This window comes from Callospermophilus lateralis, chromosome 4 (genome assembly GCF_048772815.1).
Source record: "Callospermophilus lateralis isolate mCalLat2 chromosome 4, mCalLat2.hap1, whole genome shotgun sequence".
In the NCBI taxonomy this organism is placed as follows: Eukaryota; Metazoa; Chordata; class Mammalia; order Rodentia; family Sciuridae; genus Callospermophilus; species Callospermophilus lateralis.
In genome coordinates this window covers 115,723,531-115,744,084 of record NC_135308.1, presented here as the reverse complement: position 1 = coordinate 115,744,084, position 20,554 = coordinate 115,723,531, and the positions used below count along the sequence as shown (strand labels likewise).

General features: G+C 35.5%; 1 pseudogene; it reads right to left on the bottom strand.

Annotated features, from left to right (window-relative positions):
• Nucleotides 1–1,547: 1,547 nt before the first annotated feature.
• Nucleotides 1,548–1,835, bottom strand: LOC143397060 (small ubiquitin-related modifier 2-like; annotated as a pseudogene).
• Nucleotides 1,836–20,554: the final 18,719 nt, after the last annotated feature.

Sequence of the window (20,554 nt, the reverse complement as noted above, 5' to 3'; positions counted from 1 at the left end):
AAACTACCTTCACTTTTGTCTCTCTCTGCTTGGGTTGGAATATAAGTATGTATAATAGGTTGAATAATGATACTCAAAGATACTAGGTCCTAATTATTGGAACCTGAATGACCTCATTTGGAATAAGAGACTTTGCAGATGTGACTCAGTTAAGGGTCTTGAACTGAGGAGATCCAGAGGAGGACTATCCAGCTGGGCCCTAATTGTAATCACATGTATCCTTATAAAAGAGAGGAGAAGGGAGCTTTGCAACACACACTCATATGGAGAAGAGACAATGATTTGAACACAAAGACAGGCCCTGAATCAGGGAATGACAGAAGCCACCAGAAGCTGCAAGGCAAGAGAGGAGGGAGAAAAATGACAAGTTCTCCCCAAGAGCCTCTGGAGAGAATGTGGCCCTGTGGCCTCCTTAATTTCAACTCAGTAATACTGATTTTGAACTCTGGTCTGCAGATCTGTAAGAGAATAAAAGTCTAATCAATGTCATACAATAAGTAGTATTTAGTTGCAGCAGCTACAGGTAACTGATATAGAGATAACCACTTAATGACAACGGACAGACTATGGGTAGCCCATAAACAGTCTGAGAGTATGAATCCCAACACACCTGAATTTGCTCTTTAGCTCTGCCATTTTCTAGAGCAAGGCACTTAAATTCCTTCAAGGTCCTTGTTTATACAAATGGGAATAGTAAATCTTTCTATATGCTTGTAGTAATTTAATGATTTAAAAATCCTTAGAAGAGCACCTGGAATTGAGAAGATGTTGATCATAATTCTAATCATTATGATTGTTAATATTTACAACCTTATGGCATAGAAAATCTGACTCCCATGCATAGAATTGGACACTTGGCTTTTTGATCTCAAATGAAAATAGTGACATAGAGTAGAGCCACAGAGAACCAAGTGCAAAAATATATTAAACTGAAAACCAAAGCATCCTATTATTTTTTTTCCATTTTAAATAAGAAGTTTATTTAAACAACAAGACACTTGACTTGAAGGGAAAACTATCTAGGAATCTTTTTAAGAGTAATTTACCCCTACTTAAAGACAGATTGCCCTACATGTAACAGCTACGTACAAAAAATTTATAAAATTGTCTAAATGAAAACATTAAAATTCTCCAATTGAACAAGGTGTGCAAGAATTTTTATGTTGTTCAGGTTTTTCTTTTTTATTTTGTTAAAACAGTGAGAGCAAAATAATCCACTGGAATATAAAGATAAGGCTGAATGAGCACGCCACTAATGGAGAAAAGGGATATTTTCAGAGAACCAGTGTTTTTCCCCATCCCATCTCCATTTGATGTCAATCAAAACATACCATTGACCATTTAGTTTAAAAAAATGCAATATGCTTGTGCACATACACCAGTTACTTTATGTACAATAAAGGAATGGGGAAGGGGAAAATGAAAGAAGAGAGAAAACTATCCTGTAGTAGTCAGGATGTGGTGGAACCAAAATGCAGTTTTCTAATTGAGAATGTATTCTTGGTCTGTAAGAACAGAGTTCTGGAGTAAAGTAGCAAGTTCCCTTTTTAGTAGACACCTCCTGTCTGCTGCTGGAATACACCAATTGTCTCTTCATCCTCCATTTCCAACTGTGCAGGTGAGTCTATTTCATTAATTGGCTGCCCATCAAATGGGAATCTTATCTGCCTCATCCACAAACCCTGTCATTCACAATATGCTTTCATTAGTTTACTAAGTGGTGTATGCCTAGTAATCTTAAACTGCATCACAGAACCATCCTGCCCTGCAACCTTCAAGTTAATATGATCGTTGTTCTCTGTCCTGACTCCTGCCTTGGGCTTTTCCACGGCCATGGAGAGCATGGGAGCTTCCTCAGCTGCCGCTTCACAAGAGGTACCAGATCCTCACTGAAGGAGCACACAAGCAGCTCCAGGAGCGGCAGAAGAAGGAGGTGGCCCAGAGCATACCATCCTTGACTGGACTCCTGCACTGCTCACCTTTATCCCTTTCTACTTGTTAATGAAATTCTGCACTTCCCATATGTCAAAATGCTACTGGCCAAATTATAGATTAAATGAGCATTAATATGAATCGTACTTTTTGAAATATTAAGTCATGGGGCCAGAATAATGAGTTTGGAATAAACAAAATTTAATGTTTTCTATTTTAAAAATGGAAAACAACCTGGGAGCTGGTTGAAAAAGACAAACATACTGAAGAAGAGGGTCCAGGTGGTCACTCACTCCTTAAAGTGGGATTTAATTTAGGTGTCCTGTGGTGGGGGTTGAGTGAGGTTGGGTCAGGAATACAGTGGGAGTTTGGAAGGACAACCAGTTGAAAGATAATACTTTTTCAATTCTCTGTTCAGTAAATGCTCTTTCAAAGGATGGATTTCTCAGCAATTTTCTGAAATTATACTGTATCTAATTCTGAATTTAAATTTGAATAATCTAAGCTATTAAATAATTGCAGAACTGAAAGCCTTGTAAATTATCCCTTCTATGTTTCTCTTTCTATATGTTAAAAAACTTTACCCATGAACAGATGGATACATAGATGAGTTCTACAAGACCTTTAAAGAAGAACTAATACCAATACTCTTCAATTTATTTCAGGAAATTAAAAAAGAGGGAGCACTTCCAAACTCATTCTGTGAGGTCAATATCATCCTGATTCCAAAATCAAAACATTAAAAAAAAGAAAACTTTAGAGCAATATCTCTAAAAAACATAGATGCAAAAATTCTCAATAAAGTTCTAACAAATCGAATAAAAAAACATATAAAAAGACAGTACACCACAATTAAGTGGGGTTCATACAGGGATGCGACGTTGGTTCACCATACAGAAATCAATGTTATTCATCACATCAATAGGCTTAAAGACAAGAACCATATTATCATCTCAATAGATGCAGAAAAAGCATTCAACAAAATATAACAACCCTTCATGTTCAAAACACTAGAAAAACTAGGGATAACAGGAACATATCTCAACATCGTAAAAGCTATCTATGCTAAACCCCAGGCAAACATCATTCTAAATGAGGAAAAATTGAGAGCATTCCCTCTAAAAACTGGAACAAGACAGGGATGCCCTCTTTCACCACTTCTATTTTTTTAATATTTATTTTTTAGCTGTAGTTGGACACAATACCTTTATTTATTTTTATGTGGTGCTGAGGATCAAACCCAGGGTGCATACATGCTAGGTGAGCTCTACTGTTAAACCACAACCCCAGCCTCTCGCCACTTCTATTTAACATAGTTCTTGAAACACTTGCCAGAGCAATTAGACAAAAGAAATTAAATGGGTACAAATAGGTAAAGAAGAACTCAAATTAGCACTATTTGCTGACAATATGATTCTATACCTAGAAGACCCCAAAAGTTCCACCAGAAAACTTCTAGAACTAGTAAATGAATTCAGCAATGTGGCAGGATACAAAATCAACATCCATAAATCAAAGGCATTTCTGTATATCAGTGACAAATCCTCTGAAAAGGAAATGAGGAAAATCCCGTTCACAATAGCATAAAAAAACCTTGGGAATCAACTTAATGCAAGAGGTGAATGACCTCTACAATGAAAACTACAGAATGCTAAAAAAGAAATCAAAGAAGACCTTAGAAGATGGAAAGATCTACCTAGTTCTTGGGTAGGCAGAATTAATATTGTTAAAATGACCATAATACCAAAAGCACTATACAAATTTAATGCAATTACAATCAAAATCCCAATGACATACTTATAGAAATAGAAAAATCAGTCATAAAATTCATCTGGAAAAGTTAGAGACCCAGAATAGCTGAAGCGATCCTTATCAAGAAGAGTGAAGCAGGTGGCATCACTATGCCAGACCTTAAATTATACTACAGAGCAATAGTAACAAAAACAGCATGGTATTGGCACCCAACAGACTGGTAGACCAATGGTACAGATTAGAGGAAACAGAGACTAACCCATGTAATTACAGTTATCTTATATTTGACAAAGGTGCCAAAAACGTACATTGGAGAAAAGATAGCCTCTTCAACAAATGGTGCTGGGAAAACTGGAATCCCATATACAACAAAATGAAATTAAATTCTTATCTCTCACCATGCATGAAACTCAACTTACAATGGATCAATGACCTAGGAATTAAACCAGAGACACTGAGTCTATTTGTAGAAAAAGTAGGCCCAAATCTCCATTATATGGCATTAGGCCCCAACTTCCTCAATAAGACTCCTAAAGTGCAAGAATTCATGTCAAGAATCAATAAATAGGATAGATTCAACCTAAAAAGCTTCTTCTCAGCAAAAGAAACAATCAGTGAGGTGAATAGAGAGACTACTATTTTTGAACAAATTCTTACTATACACACTTCAGATAGACCACTAATTTCTAGGATATATAGAGAACTCAAAAAGCTAAACACCAAAAACCCCACAAATAACCCAATCAATAATTAAATTATACTACAGAGCAATAGTAATAAAAACAGCATGGTATTGGCACACAAACAGACTGGTAGACCAATGGTACAGAATAGAGGACACAGAGACTAATCCACATAATTACAGTTATCTTATATTTGACAAAGGTGCCAAAAATGTACACTGGAGAAAGATGGGCCAAAGAACTGAACAAACTCCTCAGAAGAGGATGTACAATCAATAAACAAACATATGAAAAAATGTTCACATCTCTGGCAATTAGAGAAATGCAAATCAAAACTACTCTAAGATTTTATCTCACTCCAGTCAGAATGGCAGCTATTAAGAATACAAACAACAATAAGTGTTGGCGAGGATGTGGGGAAAAAGGTGCACTCATACATTGTTGGTGGGACTGCAAATTGGTGCAGCTAATCTGGAAAGCAGTATGGAGGTTCATTGGAAAACTGGAAATGAAACCACCATTTGACCCAGCTATTCCATTCCTCGGTTTATACCCAAAGGACTTAAACACAGCATACTACAGGGACACAGCCACATCAATGTTTATAGCAGCACAATTCACAATAGCTAAACTGTGGAATCAACATATATGTCCTTCAAGAGAGGAATGGATAAAGAAAATACACAATGGAATGTTATTCAGCAATAAAAGAGAATAAAATTACGGCATTTGCAGGTAAATGGATGAAGCTGGAGAATATGATGATAAGTGAAGTTTCCCAATCTCAAAAAACCAAATGCCAAATGATTTCTCTGATTTAAGGATGCTGATCCATAATATGCTGTGTGTGTGAAAGATGGGAGGATTAAATGAACTCTAGATAGGGCAAAGGGGAAAAAGGGAGGGAGAGGAGGGGGCATAAGGGTAGGAAAGATGGTGGAATGCGATGGTCATCATTACCCTAAGTACCTGTAAGAAGACATGAAGGATGTGACTCTACGTTGTGTACAATCAAAAATATGAAAAATTGGGCTCCATATGTGCAATATGAATTGTAATGCATTCTGCTGTCATATATAACAAATCAAAATTGAGAAAAAAATTTAAAAAAGTAAACCACACATCTTTTAGTTATCACTTCTCCTGTACCTGCAATTCCCTTTTCCCTAAGCAATCACTAATATTCTTTCTCTGTTATAGAAACTTCTTATAAACTGAATCATATAGTAAAGTCCTTTTTGACGGGCTTAGGATTTAGCAGAATGTTTTACAGGCTTATCTGTGTTGTATGTAGCTGGAATCAGGATGAATAGTATTTCATTGGATGTATATAACACATTTTGTTTTTCCATTAGCAGATGATGGAAAACAGAAGAAGGGAGGATAATTAAGTGGTATGAAGAAAGAAGTCAGAAAGCTTATATGACAGATAAAGTAGGATAAATTTGGCAGGCTTTATGAAATTTGAAATAAGTAGTGTGAAGTGAAAACAGTGTATCTAGGTATATATTTTTCCCAAGTATTTTCAGATGCTCAAGTATAAATAATAGAGAAGGCAGAGGGTTCACAGACAACTAAAGAGATGTTCAACCTGTCTTCATTGGAAGATTACCAAATAATTATTTGGAAGCCATTCTTTATGGGACATTGTGTTTAATATTAGGGAAATACAAAATAGAAGACGTCCCTGTAAAGATATTAGAGTCTTAGTGAGAGATAAATCCTATCCAGGAAATAAGTCAACCACAAAGCAGCTGAGCAAGGACATGTTCCTCAGTGACAGGCACAGTGAGTTTGGGGGTTCACGGCACTGTTAGTTAATATTCACTGGAAATTCTTCCTGAGTGATTAGGGAGTCATTGACATCAGAAACTGTCTGTAAGAGCAACCACTTTTTCTGAGTTCCCACCAGAATCATTCGTTCAATTATTCTTACAACATTCTGAAGCTTCTCCAGCCTGCATCTCCAAACTTTTTACAAACTCCTCCTATACCAGCTTTAAAAGCTTCTGAAACATGTGGTCAGGTCAGTCATAGCAGTGACCCCACTTCTCAGTTCTAATTTCTGTGTTAGTCAGCTTTAAGTCACTGTGATAAAACTACCTGAGGAGAAAATTCAGAGGAGGAAAAGTTTATTTTGGCTCACGGTTTCAGTGGTTCCATCCATGGTTGGCCTGTCCTGTCACTTTGGGCCCAAGATGAGGCAGAGCATCATGACAAAAGGGCATGGCAAAGAAAAACAGGTCCGTTCACGATGAGTCAGGAAGCAGAGAGAAGGGGAAGGAGAAAGGCACCAGAGGGAGGGAAGGTAAAGTCTTCCAGGGCATGTGGTCAGAAACCCCATGCCACTCCTTCCCACGGTTGTACTCAATTAGTCCATTCAAACTAGGATGGATTGATTAGTTCCAGCTCTCGCAATCTAACCGTTAAATAGGAGCTTTTGGGAAACATCTCATATCCAACCATCACACCCAGTTAAGTTGAAGGTGCACATAAATATGACCCAGCCATTTCCCTTTTAGCCCTATACCCTTGAGACACTTATGTACCCACATCCAGAATAACTGTATAAAAATGTTTATAGAAACATTTATCAAAAAATGTTTATGGAAACTGCATCAAAAATGACAATAATTCAAAATCCACTAAACCTTGAAATGGACAAAATATTTTTATATATTTTAGAATGGAATCCTATATAGCAATAAAATGAACCAAGCAGAACTATGTGAAAGACTATGCAGGAATTTCAAAAAATATGATGTTCCTATTAAGAAGCAAGACACAAAATGCAAACATGATTTCATTTGTCTGAAAATCAGAAACAGACAAATTAAACAACATTGTTTAGGGGTGTGCCAATAAAATGTAAAATTTAAGAACTGATTAAAAGGAGGATCATAAAAAGTAGAGTCTGGTTAATTTCATGGAGGATAAAATGTGCTCTGATCAGGAAGAGGGCTTCTAGGACACAGGAAAATAAAAATCTCCCTTTCTTGAATGGGGTTGTGGGGAGGGGTTGATGGATTTCATTTTATAATTGTGACAGTGTGTATCAATGCCATATACACTTTTTTTCTTTTTTATTAATTAATTTATTTTACAGTAGAATGCATTCTGACCTATAGTACAAAAATTGAGCACAACTTCTCATTGCTCTGGCTCTGTATGGTTCAGAGTCACTCCACTAATGTAATCACACATAATTATAGGGTAATAATGTCTGACTCTTTCCACTGTCCTTCCCATCCCCACAACCCCACACCCTTCCCTGACTCCCCTCTACCCAAACCAAACTTTTCTGTATCAATGTTTCAATGATATTACTGTGTTTTACAAATTTTTTGGTGAATTGGTTTCTTTCCCCCATATTTGTCTTCATTTCGAATACATTCTACCTTGTATTTTAGACACTGGACATCTAACAATTGCATCTTCCAGAATCCCTTGCCAGCAGGATTCCTTTTAGATTCTGCCAATGAGAAATACCCATAAGATGTGGAAGGCAAAAAAGAAGGAAAAGCTATTGTTGCTCTTTGAAGCTGTGCGTACATGCAATACAAGGTTCTGCAGTTGCTATCAGGGTTTTTGTGAGTCATTCATGTCAATGATACTGGGAATCAAGATAATAGATGATAGTTTCCAACTTTCTCTGCAGCTTTCTGGTTTCCCAAAAGCTAACAGTAGCTCTCTTTGACGTTTATTGATCCAACCTTCTCAATAGTGCTTTAATTCCCTATTTGAAGTTCACTCTTGCCTAAGATACACAGGGATGTTTTGTTTCCCTGACAAAACCTTGCTTTTATAATGCTATGTTTCAAGTATTTTTTTAAGTAAACAAAAAAATGGGTTTCTCTGTATCCATTATATACAGTGGTAACATTCAGTATTTCTGTAGTTTCCATAATAATCTAGATTTGTTTAATAATTTGTAATTTTCATAATGTTCTCTCATTGTCTCATTTAAATGGCAAAATTCTTGATTTTCATGAAAATTTATTTCTTAAAACATAGAATGGTAATTCTGTAAAATCTTGCAATAAACAAAGTCCTCTCTATCTCAATTCTACCAGATTACTCTAAGGCATGTTCTATCATTTTCTCCATTTGTAGCTGAGAAAATTGAACTTATTTATACTATAATTTTAATATTTGGGTGAGAAAATAAATGGTGTCTCCTGCTGATTCTCTTTTGTGGCAATGTATTTATATGTATGTTTTAATCAACTTTAACTTTGAGATAGTCCTCCTGGTATTTTAAATTGTGAAATAGATTTGGCATGGATGTTAATAAATTATGAATATTTTTAGCATAAAAGAATTTAAAAATTCTTTTTGGCCTTTTGATTCTAAGCTAATAGTCCTATACCTATAAAATAGTGAGTTATGACAAAATTATATCTGAATTTCTTTCCAGTTCTCTGCATTATTCAGGTTCTGAGGGAAAATAACTTTAACTGAGATAAGAAATACTGCAAGTGTCAAATAAGTAAGAACTCCTTAAAGGATATGAATAAAAGTACAAGAGAGTTGTAAGAGGGAGATGAAAATTAAAAAAAAATCATATATAACCATCTCCTTCTCTCAAGAATGGACCCTAATTCTGGTTGGGGGAAAGGGACACTGATATTTGGGGGTACATAATAATTGCAGGACAATTTTATACATTAGCTGATTTAATGAAAACTTTAGCTGATAAAATAATACTTCAGGAGAGTTATTATTTTCATTTTACAGAGCAGAGAATGCAGGCAAAAAATATTCTGTGTGAAGAACTCTAGCTTAATTTGTGCCTCTGGGTTCAATCCCCAGCACCACAAAAAACAAAACAAAACAAAACAAAACAAAAAAATTTGTGCCTCTGAATGCTCACTGTTTGTGGTCTCTATATTCTATAAATTCTGTGACAATTGGGGAAAATTATTTTGAAAAGTAAAACTTATTCACTAAAGTTGTTGGTAGACAATTCTCACTCAATGTGTTTCTCAGTTCTTCATGTCTTCTGAACAGAGGCATTGGCAACTATCTTTTAAAAAATGTTGTACAGTAAATGGCCTTGGAAATTGGGACCGGTGATGGCTTTGATTGTCCAGGATAATAAAAGCAATGTTATCCTCTGGAGAAAAACTTGGGCAGGCTGGCTGTGGATAGCCCAGGCTAAAAGAGTGCCCAGGTATATTAGAACCAGCAAGGACAAACTAGCAAGATTGCCCAAACCCTTGGAGAATACCTCTCCCTGCCACATGTCCTAGATGCTGTATGTGCAGTTGTGGAATCTGTTTGCCTGACTGTGTTTCTGTCTTGTATTGGTCTCATCCTGTTTTTCTATGCCCTCATTCCTCTATTTTAGAATGGGAATGTTTACTGTGTGCTACTGTATTTTGGATATATGTTACTTGCTTTTGATCTTTACAGGGGCTCACAGCTAAGAGTTTGCCTGGAGTCTGAGATGAGACTTCGAACTTGGACTTTGGGGCATTGGTGGAAAAGACTGGGATTCTTGGGGATGAGATAAAATCATTCTGCACTGTGAGATGGACATGAAAACCAGAAGGCCAGATGGCCCTGGGAGTCAGGGGTGGAATGTTATGGTTTGGATATGAGATGACCCTGCAGAAATCCTATGTCAATGCAGGAATAGTCAGAGATAGAATGTTTAGGTTATGAGATTTGTACCTTAATCAGTGTATCCTAGTTTGCATGGAGCAACCAACTGTGAGTAACTGCAGGCAGGTGGAGCTTGATTAGAAGAGATTGGTCACTGCAGGGGCATAGAAGGGTTTATCTTCTCCATGCTCCCTACCCTCTGCTTCCTGGCTTCCATGAGGTAATAAATTTTTCTTCTCCATGGCCAATCTGCCACGATATTCTGGCCTTACCTTGGAGCCAGAGCATTGAAGTCTGCTGACCATGGACTATATCTCTGAAACTGTGAGACAAAACAAACTTTCCACCTAAGTTGTTCTTTTCAGGTATTTTTGTCACAGAGATTAAAAACTGACTTGCCATGGGACAATGCCAAACTCTTTTCTAAAGTGTTTGATTTATCTGCTAATAAGTAGGGTTAGAAAGTGCATTCAAATTGTTCCACACTCTTAGAAAAACATCTAAGAGTTTAAAATGTGGCTCGCCTACTGGGAGTATAATATGATCTAATTGAGGGCTTAATTTGTATTATTCTGATTGCTAATAAGTTAAAGATATCTCAGTAGAATAATGAGCAAGAGCCTTTACTAGATACTTCAAAAAGAAGAAATTCAAATGACTTCTTGAACCTGGATTTTTGCTGCTTTCCATCTTTAGCATAATTTGTTTTCATAATTCAGGATGTACTCTCTTTTCTTTGCATAGTTGGTTTTCTCTTGTTCTTAAATTCTCAGCTCTCTCTTTCTGAAAGTCCACGGAAATCCATAACAGTTCATGATGTAAGCATATGGTACACAGATGACAGAAGTGAAGGATTTGAAGCAAACCTCGGATCAGCAAGCTTTCCTTTATTCTGCAGCAAAGTCAATCAATCAGGCATGGGAGGGCTCGTTTTCTGAGTGTGAAAATGGCTCCTGGGGTTACAGAAGGAGTCTGAGTTCTATAGTTCACAATGAGGGTGAATTAATCATTGGGGATTGTAGACATGCTGTTTGGACCTAGTTGTGCAGGTCAAAATTTTAACTCAGGAAGGCACTTATAAAAAGTTCAAAATTCTTTGTCAGTGGGAAAAGCTCACCACTCAGTGTTCACTGCTCATCTTCCTTCCTCTGGGACCCACTGTTACCTAGAGCTTCACTATCTGCTTTTCTCCTTCCAAAACTCATCGGCAATGGGAAAGGATTAAAGTCCAGGGCCTAGCATTCAGTATTCACCTTCTCCCTTCAGGACCCATTGTGGTTGGAAGAGGATTACTTTTGGTAGAGATGCTGGGGATGAACCTGGGAAGGGATGAAAGTTTGCTTTTTCCCTCAGGGCCCATTGTTACTGAGAAAGGATATACTGGGAGAGGTTTAATGTTTGGCTAAGTTACTTTTTCTCCTCCCAGGTCACACTGTTCCTCCATTTTCCCCAGGGAGCTGACTTGTAGGAATATTATTTACCATAACCCTTCACAAGTGATCTCCCCTTTTCCTTCCTGTGGTCCTTTCCCTCTCCCTTTCTCTTTCCGCTATCTACTAGACCCCCTTTTGCTCACCTATTCCTTTGAGACATTCTGTGAAGAATGTTATTAATATTTTGATAGAGATTACATTAAATTTGCATATTTTTTGGTGGTATGGCCATTATGACAATATTAATTCTGCCTATCCAAGAACACAGGAAGTCTTTCCATCTTTTAAGGTCTTCTTCAATTTCTTTCTTTAGTGTTCTGTAATTTTCATTGTAAAGTTCTTTTGCCTCCTTAGTTAAATTAATTCTCAAGTATTTTATTATTATTTTTGTGAGGTGAATGGGGTGGTTTTTCTAATTTCTTTCTTGGCTGAAACAGTGTTGGAGTATAGGAAAGCTATTGCTTTATGATTGTTGATCTTGTGTGTCCTGCTATTTTGCTGAACTCATTTATAAGCTCTAGAAGTTTTCTGGTGGAGTTTTTTAAAAAATTTTCTAGATATAGGATTATAACATCATGAAACAGAGATGATTCAACTTCCTTTTTTCCTGTTTTTATCCCTTTGATTTCCCCCTATAGCTAATGTTTCAAAGTCTATATTGAATCAGAGTGGTAAGAGTGGACAGCCTTATCCTGAATTTAGAGGAAATGCTTTTAGTTTTTCTCCATGTAGCATGATGTTGGTTTTGGGTTTGTCATAAATAGCTTTTACAATGTTGAGGTAAGTTCCTTACATCCATAACTTCTCCAGAGTTTTTAGCCTGAATGCATGTTGGATTTTATTAAAGGTCTCTTCTGCATCTATTGAGACAATCATGGGATTTTTGTCCTTAATTCTAGTAACATTTATTGATTTGCATATATTGAACCTACTTTGCATACCTGGAATGAACCCCACTTGATCATGGTGTATTATTTTTTTTTGATTTGTTTTGAGTGCAGTTTGCTAATATTTTATTAGGAAATTTTGCATCTATGTTCATCAGGGATATTTGTGGTTTTCTTTCCTTCTGTGTCTTTTTCTGGTTTTGGCATCAGGATTATAGTGACTTCATAGAATCTATTTGGGAGTATTCCCTGTCTTTCAATTTCATGGAATAATTTGAGAAATATTAGGGTTCATTCTTCTGTAAGGTCTGTTAGAACTCAGTCATATCACCAAAAGCATTATACAGATTTAATGCAATTCCTATTAAAATCCCAATGACATTGTTCATAGAAATAGAAAAAGCAATCATGTAATTCATTTGGAAAAATAAGAGACCCAGAATAGTCAAAGCAATACTCAGCAAGAAAAGCGAAGCAGGAAGCATCACAATACCAGACCTTAAACTATACTATAGAGCCATGGTAACAAAAACATCATGGTATTGGCAACAAAACAGACATGTAGACCAATGGCACAGAATGGAAGACACATAGACAAACCCACATAAATATAATTATCTCATACTAGACAAAAGGGCCATAAACATACACTGGAGAAAAGATAGCCTGTTCAACAAACAGTGCTGGGGAAACCAGAAATCCATGTGTAGTAGAATGAAATCGAACCTCTGTCTCTCACCTTGCACAAAAATGAACTCAAAGGGGATCAAGGACTTAGGCATTAGACCAGAGACTCTGCATCTACTATAATAAAAAGAAGGCCCAACTATCCACCATGTCAGCTTAGGAACAGGCTTCCTCAATAAGACTCCTAAAATACAAGAATAAAATTAAGAATTAATGAATGGGATGGTATCAAACTGAAAAGCTTCTTCTTAGCCAAGAAAACACTCAATAACAGGAAGAAAGAGCCTACAGAATGGGAGAAAATCTTTACACCAGCACTTTAGATAGAGCATTAATCCCCAGGATATACAGAGAACTCAAAAAACTTAACACCAAACCAACAAATAACCCAATTAATAAGTGGGCTAAGGAACTGAACAGGCACTTCTCAGAAGAAGTATGAATGGTCAAAAAGTATATTAAAAAATGTTCAACATCTGTAGCAATTAGATAAATGAAAATCAAAATTACACTGAGATTCCATCTCGTTTCAGTCAGAATGGCAATTATCAAGATTACAAGCAACAATAAATGTTGGTGAGAATGTAGGAAAGAGATTTACTTATACATTTCTGGTAGGACTGCAAATTGGTGCAATCATTATGGAAGGAAGTATGGAGATTCCTCAGAAAACTTGGAATGGAACCACAATTTGACCCTGTTATCTCACTCTTCTGTTTATACCCAAGAGATTTAAAATTAAAATACTGCAGTGATACAGCCACTTCAATGTTTATAAGCAGCTCAATTCACAATAGCCAAGCTATGGAACCAACCTAGGTGCCCTTAAACAGATGAATGGATAAAGAAAATGTGGTATATATGCACAGTCGAATATTACTCAGTCGTAAATGAAGAAATTATGGCATTTACAGGTAAGTGGATGGAGCTGGAGAATATCATGCTAAGTGATATTAGTTAGTCCCCCAAAACCAAAGACAGAATGTTCTACCTGATATGTGATTTCTAACCTGAAAAAAGCGAGGAGAAGATTAGAAGTTCATTGGATTAAACAAAGGGGAATGAAGGGAAGGGAGTGGGAATGGTAATAGGAAAGACAGTAGAATGGATTGGACATATCTTTGTTATTCTTGTATATAAATACATGACCAGGGCTGGGGTTGTGGCTCAGCAGTAGAACACTTGCCTAGCATGTGTGAGGCCTTGGGTTCGATCCTCAGCACCATGTAAAAATAAATAAAATAAAGGTATTGTGTCCAACTACAACTAAAAAATAAATATTTAAAAAAATAAATACATGACCAATGTAATTCCACATCATGTACAATCACAGTGATATGATACTAATTGGAACAAGTTATACTGTTCTATGTATGTATAATATTTCAAAATATACTATATTATCATATAAAAATAAAAATAAAAAGCTAAACATAAATGCAACATAAAATAAAGAAGCTAAAAATAAATGAAACATAAAAAATGATAAATTATTATGTATAAAAGCATTACTTTTTCCTACTCATAATTATTTTCAAGTAGCCATTTATAGTACTTGAATGGAGAACTTTCTTTCAGAGAACTTCTGGGTTTCTTAAAGTTAATAAGCTCTTTTCTAGATATTTGAAAATTCAGTAACATGACTCTAGTCACTCCGGGTATGAGAATAAGACAGACCAAGGAAATCTCTATTTTTCATCCTTCTGTTGGGTGTGAATGAAATGCAGTTTCTTCTACATATTATATTACTTTCACTCATTTTAGAATCAGTGCTATTTTCTATTGTGACAGGACAGACCATTCTTTCTGAACAAATAAAACTAAATAAAGATTTTCTGATTCTGAGATATGTAGAAGACATTGTTGTTTCTCCTTGTTTGGGAACTCAGTATTAAAAACCCAGTTTTAAACAAACACACATTCACATAAAAGTTTTCTTAGACTTACTGCTTGAATTATCCTTTTACATGAAAACAGGACTCAATTCAAGTTCCCTATTTTTGTCAGCAATTTTCTTTTTTTTTTTAAAGAGGAGAGAGAGAGAGAGAGAGAGAGAGAGAGAGAGAGAGAGAGAGAGAGAGAGAGAATTTTTTAATCTTTATTTTTTAGTTATCGGCGGACACAACATCCTTGTCTGTACGTGGTGCTGAGAATCGAACCCGGGCTGCACGCATGCCAGGCGAGCGCACTACCACTTGAGCCACATCCCCAGCCCTGTCAGCAATTTTCTAACCTAAAAATGTCCCATGTGATACATAGCATTAAGCGTTGATATAAAGATTGTTTATGTAGCACTGTGCTCTTCAATATAATAACTAGTAGCTATACATGGCTATTTGCATTAATTGAAATGAAATAAAATTAGAAACTCAGTTTCTCAGTTACACTAGCTATCTCGTCAAGAGCTCAGTGGACGGCACAGATTTAGAACATTTTTAGTCCTGTTCGTTCAATAGTGCCCATTTGAGGACAATGTGACTGGTTGTTTTGTAATCATTGGCTTTGAAATGAGACAAGTTTGCTGCAAATCTTGGTTCTTCTGTTTACTGTGTGATCTTGGACAAAAAATTGAAATTTGATGAGCCCTAATTTCTAATTGCTGTTACTGATCACAAACTCCTGGGCTGAAGTGATACTCTTACCTCAGTCTCTCAAGTAGTTTGTGAGTACAGGAGCATACCACTTTACCTGGCTCTCATATTTGCTTTTATTTTTTAAAATATTTATTTCTTTTAGTTGTACACAATGCCTTTATTTTTATTTATTTATTTTTATATGATGTTGAGGAATGAACCCAGGGCCTCTCAGGCGCCAGGCAAGCACTCTACCGCTGAGCCACAACCCCAGCCCCTCTCATATTTGCTTTTAAATAAGTACGATGAATACATTCATTATGGAAAATTTATGAAAATGAATAACAGTTCTTGATTTTTAAAGGATAGCCTTACTACTATTGAACTAGAACTGATGAGGAATAAAACAATAGAGATTGCAAGGGTCCTTGAGAAAGATCTCTATCCAATCACTAGCTACTCAATTGTTACCTTATGCTGGGATGGTTATGTTGATTGAATTGAGTCACTCATGTTTTTTTTTTTTCAATCAAAGTTAGCTTAGAATCAAAGAGATGATTATTAGCAATATAATTTTTCAATTAATAGAAAAATTCATGATGTGGAGACCTCTTCAATCTATGGTACCAAGGAAATTTAATTGATGTATTTTCAAAAGAGGGCAAAAGTCATGCCCAAAACAATAATTTGAGAAATGATTACTGAAACTGAAATCTAGCACAAATAATGACAAATCTTCAAGATCTCAATATTAATTTTAATTAGATGAAGTGATTGTAGCAGAGAATGGCCATGCACCTTTGTCATCTATTCATTCCCTTTTCCTTTTGTAGGAAAACCTTCATATTTCATCTGGATGCATTATCATAATTATCAGCTTCCTTTGAAGCTAGCTGTGGCTCTCTAAATTTTGCCAATATGATGCAAGCAGGAGTAATATGTGAAACTGTCTTTTTCTTCCCCTTTCTTTCTGGGTGCTCGTGAGTGAAGATAAACCTCAAGTACTGGCAGAACAAGCAAAAAAGCAGGAGTCTTAGGCTTTATCAATCTGTTATTCCTCAGTTGCTAATGTTAAGATACATAGATGAAAGACATTTCTATCTTGTCATTATTGAATTTTGTACTAGCAGTTAATACAATAGAACTAATGCAATGATTAATAGAACACAGAAATTAATACAATGGAACTAATATAATTATTTATATATTAGTAGGGTATAGTGGGGAAATAATGAAAAATTTTCTCAGATTTTAAAATCTACCTTGTTAATTTCATTGATTATTAATGAAAAAATTGCTTTATCTAATACAGCTTCATCTAATACATCTAATTAAGATAAATAGACTTGCTTTATGCATATGTGCAGATAAAATTCTTTTTTAGTTTAAAAGTCTTTTAAATTCATTATTCTAATTAGTCTTTGCACAAATTTCATGAGAAATTATCATCTTCTTTACTTTGTATTGAAAGAAATGGAGACTCAGAGAAATTGAGTGACTTACAAAATACATATGTAGCTAGAAAGCAGCAGGATTGATACCAAAACTCAGAGGTGAAACTTATTAATGAATCCAACTAATATGTACTGACATTTGTGTGTTTCTGTAAGTGAATTCATGGTTGTGAATTAGAACTGTTATTTTGGGGTGGAAATATAGGAATCTTTCTAATGTGGAGATCATGGATTCTATCTCAATAGTTAATGTGCCTGAAAGACTGCTTGGCGTGACTACCTTAAAAAAGGATCCTGTGTCAATTGATATAAATCCTATTTCTGTCCAAAACTTTCATAATTCAACTTGCATTTTAAAGACCTTGAAAACTTCCATTGTAAAAAGGCCTGATTAACTTGAACTTACTTGTTTAAAATCATTCACAAAAAACACTTTTATGTACATATTAAAGCACAACACTCTTTAAGAAGTCTTTCCTTAATACTGGTCAGCTCATCTCCAGTTAGAGATATATAATAGTGGTCTAAAACTTGAAGGCATTTATACACAACAATTTAGTGAGTTTCTTAAACCACAAAGTCATATACCCACAAAGATGCTTAGGGATTTGAGGTATGTGGGAAGCAGACAACTTTTGGACTTTTATGGACCCCAGTTCTTGGAAAGTTCTTTTTATGGACATGGCAATACCAATTATTCCATAGGGAGGTTGTCTGCTATACATGCAGTTCTGGATTGTTAACCTTTTTATATTTCTCTGACTCAGGATAAGGCAAATGGGTTTCAGGTTGCTGGATGGGAAAGTCTTATAATTATATGTACACTACATAGGGCTATGAGAAAGGACACTATAGTGATCATGGGAAATGGCAAACTATTGTAAAAATTTCCCACTTTCTAAAATCACTGAGGCAAAATAACAATTTTGCTTTAAGAGAAATGAAAACTTATTTTGAGCCAAGTGTAATTGACCATGGCCCAGGAACATAGATTCAAGTTACCCTGAATTGAAGTTTTTCACCATAGAAGAGTTTATATGAACTTTTATAGTCAAAGAACAAAGAAAGTCATAAATTAATACATCCAACAAATACTTCATTGAGAAATTAAGTAAGTGGGCTATGGCAAAGTGGGGAAATCTTTCTTACAGATGCATTGTTAGCTTCAGGGTTGGTGGAACCTAGAGCTTAAACTTAGTATGTTCCAAGAGGTTTACCCAAGAGTTATGAGAAAGTCAGATCCCACTTCTTCCTCCCATAGTCCTTGACAACCACCATTCTACTGATTCTATGTGTTTGATTATTTTAGTACCTCATGTAAATTAAAACATGCATTATGCATTTTTCTGTAATTGGCTGGTTTTGTTTGGCATGATATCTTCAACATAATCCATATGGTTGCAGATTGCAGGATTCCCTTAAATTTTAAGGCAGAATATTGTATACATACACCACATTTTCTTTATTTAATCAATCTTTTGATGGATTAAAAGGTTAAAGGTGAATGACCATTTTCTTAAGGGCCTAAGATAGCCCAAGATATTTTTTGCTTGTGACCTCAAATATTGCATCTCTCCACAGAGGTCACTCAGCAAAGGTCACTCTGGAGGATCATTAATATAGATGCAGCTTCTTCAGAGAACCTTTGCTTCCATATATACAGGAAAAGACCAAAAAACCACTAGTTCCTTTCAAAATTCTCCAAACTTGGAAACGCTTAATGGCTTGATTTTAAATTATTAGATACTTGATGTGTTATTTACAGATTAGGTTTGTCACCACCAAAGAACATGGAGTTTCTGCATTTTAATCTTAGGTAGAGTGCATTGAAACCAACCTGCATGATGAGAGAAAATAAAGATAAAAGCACATGATAATTGTAATTATTTATTACTGTCCTTTTCTGTAATGGGAAGTACATGACAATAACCATGTGTATTACAGCTAGAGAGAGGTCTGTGAAATATTCCCTGCGAAGTTTCAATTTAAGCTTATAGATTAATAAAAACAGTCCTGAATTGGAATAAAGTGGCTTAGGGTTTAATACTAGTAAGGAATCCCAGAAGACCAACTACATTAATAACATAATTCTTAGCAAAATAATTTGGTTGCTTAATATAATTCTAATACAAATCTTGATTGACTCTGAGTCTAATCATCTGGAAGAATATATTTATAAGCATGTACAGGACAGTGTGAAAAGAATTTTGTTCAGGAACTTTCAGTATCAAATATGAAAACATAATAATAAAAGTTTAATAATTAATGTATCATAGTGACAGAATAAATCAAATCTATGTGTGCATATATGCACACACATGTCTATACACACAGAGAGAGAGAGAGAGACCAAGAGAAAGTTTTAGAAAGGCAAAAAATAATATTTAAAATATAAAGAAATTTATTCTAAGAAAAAGATGGCATTTGGTAGCGAATTAGCATTATTGTTTAATGAACAGAACAGGGACTGTAGTAGCATCTTATTTGCTTTTTGTGTAATTGAAACTTTAGCAATTTTCCATTGATTAGCATTTACCACTTCTCCCTCCACAGCCACTGATAACCACCATTCTACTCTCTGATTCTGATATTTGTTCTGTAACTGGCTAGTTTTGCTTAGCATAATACCCTCAACATAATTCACGTTGTTGCATGTTGCAGGATTTTCTTCATTTTCAAGACAGAATATTCCACTGTATGCATATACCACATTTTCTTTATCCTCTCATTTTTTGGGGGGTTAGGTCCTGGGGATTGAACTTAGGGATACTCAACCATTGAGCCACATACCCAGTCCTATTTTATATTATATTTAGAGACAGGGTATCACCAAATTGCTTAGTGTCTTGCTTTTGCTGAGGCTGTCTTTAAACTTGCATCCTCCTACCTCAGCCTTGGAAGCTGCTGTGATTACAGGCATGTGCCACTGTACTGGGCTTGTCTTCTCATTTTTGATGGGCATTCAGATTTTTGGATTTTGTGAATAATGGCCATAATGCTTACTGGTGTGAAGATATCTCTTTGAAATCCTAATTTCAATTCTTTTGGATAAATACCAAAAAGGGGGATTGCTGTATCATATGGCATTTTTATTTTTAATTTTTTGGAGAATGTTCATACTGTTTTCCATAGTGGCTGCACCATTTTGCATTCCCACCAACAATAAAAAAGTGTTAAAATTTTCTACATCTTTGCTAAAACTTGTCTTTTCATAGGTTGCTTGTTTTCATCAGTTTAAGAAAGATGTCCACACTTGTTTATGTCTGAGACAGGATGGGTACTTTCTACTATCACAGCATATTTACCGTCTGTGAGATTGTCTAACATATTAACACACAAGAAACAAAGAAAGAAAATATACCTCCTACCATATTCTTTAAATTAATTATTGTACAAAAGTAAATAGCCAGTTGAAGAGCTATTTCACAATCTCTATCAGCTAGGATTAATCATGTTATGCAGAGATAGCAAACATCCTTCAATAACTCAATGATTTAAAACCATAAGGGTTCATTTTTTGGGTCCTGCTACATGTTCAATGGAGAT